We start from the raw sequence: 3358 nt of genomic DNA on the forward strand, positions 1-3358 counted from the left end.
ATGTTGAAATCAAACTTAAAACTAACATTTAAACTAATTTCAAATAATCATTTTTAATTTTATGTTTAACCCCGTAGTTGAAATCAGCGAAAAAACGATTTATTACTATATATTTTCTTTTTAAAACTAATTTCAATTTTTTTCATTTTAAACACTTTATAATTTAATTAACATAATGCTATCTGAACGAAGCACCGTTGTGCTTGTTCCGAATTGCATCATATTAATTAAAGCACACGTGTTTTAATTAACATAATGCTATTCAAAACAAGCTAAAAACACCATATTTGTTACCTTATTTGTTATCAATAACAGTGTAAAATAGCTGTATACAAGCGTGATTCTCTAAAACAGTTTTTTTATTACCACAAAATGCTTAAAATATGCCGATACCCCCATATACTGTACTACTCAACTACAGACAGAAACGATAGGGCGACCTGGGTTGTTAGGTTTGTGAATTTTAGGCAAGAAGTAAATGCACGAAGATGATGAGAATAGTGGCAGTGTCCGGTAATTCTTGGTTAGCTATAAGATTGTGAATGGTGTCTTTGACAAGTTTTTGATTTGTGGAGGTGAGGTCTTTCTGGATTTTGGCTTAAAACGAAGTGTCAGAAAGTTGCTGCAAAGCTTCTTTTTGGTAAAGGTCGGACCGCCAAACAACTACCGCACCGCCTTTGTCGCTCGATTGGACAACTATGTCATTGCGTTTACTAAGATGTTTTAACTATTACAAACAAATTAATGGTGTAGCGATGGGCACACGAATGGGACCTAGCTATGCCAATCTTTTTGTAGGATATGTTGAACATCAATTTTTAATCAGTAGAATGGCCCCAAACCCGAACTCTACGGCCGCTACACCAAGGACTGCATCGGCGCTATTTCATCCAGCAGAGAAGAACTCAATCAATTTACAACCTCCGTTAATTACTTTCGTCAGCCTCTTAAATATACCTAGGAACTTTCGGAAAATTTATTGGCTCTCCTAGATATCAAAGTTTCTATCAGTGGCAACGGTTTATGTACCAGTGTGTACTTCAAACCTACAGATTCTCACAGTTATTTGGTGTATCCATCGTCACATCCATCACATCCATCAAGAACTCCATTCCTTATTCTCAATTTCTTAGACCTCGACGTCTATGTAGTGATGACTCCGATTTTTCCAGCAAACCAGAGGAGATGTGCCAGTTCTTCGAAAAACATGGCTATCCTGTCTCTGTGGTCAAGACAGGCCATCATCGCGCCCAACAATTTGATCGACAGTCAGCATTACAAACGTCACAAAAAGATAAGAATGACAGAATTCCATTCACCCTCACTTTCCACCCTCATAATCACGGAGTCAAAAGTATCATTCTTAATAATTTTAAATTACTCCAAAATGATCCCGAGACTGGTAGAATCTTTTTGCAACCTCCACTTATTTCATTCAAACGCGACAAAAACGCGCGCTAAAAACTAACGAGCAACCCAGCACTTTCAAATGTGCACGCTCACGATGCAAACGTGTCTTTTTATTGTTAACACTAGCAAGACATCGGGACCTAAGCGATCTGTTAAGGTCACCGATCGATTGACATGTACCTACGCAAATGTCATTTATTGCATAACCTGCAATAAATTATACATTGGCGAGACAGGTAGACGACTAGGCGACCGATTCCGCGAACACCTTCGCGATGTTGAGAAGAATGACAAGGACGCATCTAAGCCAGTCGCTCGTCATTTTAATCTCCCTAACCACCCCAAAAAAACACATGGCTATCTGCGGCCTTTCCCTACATCTAGGTACGACGGAAAGCCGCAAGAATTTGGAACAATATTTCATCTTCCAAATCGGCACTCTTAATCCTCACGGTATTAACGAACGCTTTTCATTTAACTAATATATTCCTATTTTTCACGTTGCCATGTTACCACCAATAGTGTAGCTCCTACTCTACTATAAAAACTACACGTAACCCACAATTCCTCGATTCGCTCTGACGAAGGGCTAACGCTCGAAACCTCAGCTTTTAGAATCTCTGTACGGTGGCCAATTTACATTATCAACTCCGTTGTTAAAACCAAAACTTTTTGTCTACTACTTCCCAACCGACGCAGCACCACAGTTTCTTTAGAAACTACCCCCTTCATTGAATGTTTGAATTGACGAACTGAAAGTTTGAATCGCCGAATTGAACGATTGAATTGCCGAATTGAATGTTTGAATTGACAAATTGAACGACTGACTTGCCGAATTGAATGTTTGAATTGACGAATTGAATGTTTGAATTGACAAATTGAAGGTTTAAATTGACCAATTGATAGAATGCTTGAACTGAAGGTTTGGATTTAACTACTGGCACATTTTCTTGTCATGTGCCGAACCTAACGCATAAATTGTGATAATTTATAATCTTCCCACAATACACTCCGAAGTTTTTTTACCTGTACCTAGGCCCCTTTACCATTGTTTGGATTTCAGTTTGGTTCGACCCAGGTACGGCGCATGAATCAGCCGACGCTCCAAAGTCGCTCTTTAGTCGAACTTTATTGAATTGGGTTCGGCACATGAGCGGAGCGGCGTCTGGATCGGGCCTTAAGTATTTTTACTTTTTACATGTTTCCGTTCTTGCACCATTGGAGTTTTGCTTCTATGCGGTTTTAATCTCAAATTTGTCTTTTGGACTAAAATCCTGTTCTTCAGGGCTATGTCCACAATTTTTACAGTAAATCAAGGAGAATAACGTCTCGACGAACAGTTTATTGCCCTTTGACCGCGCGACTAAGTGTTGAATTTAGCCAGTGGCACATGTAGATCCATCTTTTTCTTTTTCTTTCCGCAACAAGATCTGTCACTTTTATAACATCAAAGAATTTCTCCACTTTTCCGCCTAGTTCAACAACATGGTTTCTGCATTGACCAGTACTACTATCCTCAAACACAAAGAAAAACGTTCTTCCACTGAAGATAAACAGGCTGGAAATTGAAATGTTACCCTCAAGTTTGTCGTTGCTTTTCCTTTTGTTCTGCTCGAGCTCTCGCCTTCAGACAATGTTGAGAAGGTATTGTCGACCAGTCGTCATCTACAGATTCTTCGCCGCAAGATGTTACTTGTTCCTGTATAGAAACACTGCTTTCGGGCCAGAGTGGTTCCTCGGTTCTTGAAGAGTAACAGTCGTCTTCAATTAATTTCCGTTGCCTTTATCCAGGTGTTCCAATAAAAATACGTTCAAATTCTTGTCCATCCTGCGTAGCAAGTGTTTCCGTGGGGCTCATCAGAAGAGAAATTTTCGATGTCTTGACACAGAAACGATTGGTACGCAGGATAATTCTTGTCACCCCACCTTCGAGTTCATAGCGCCAAAG

This window comes from Montipora capricornis, chromosome 6 (genome assembly GCF_036669925.1).
Source record: "Montipora capricornis isolate CH-2021 chromosome 6, ASM3666992v2, whole genome shotgun sequence".
NCBI lineage: Eukaryota > Metazoa > Cnidaria > Anthozoa > Scleractinia > Acroporidae > Montipora > Montipora capricornis.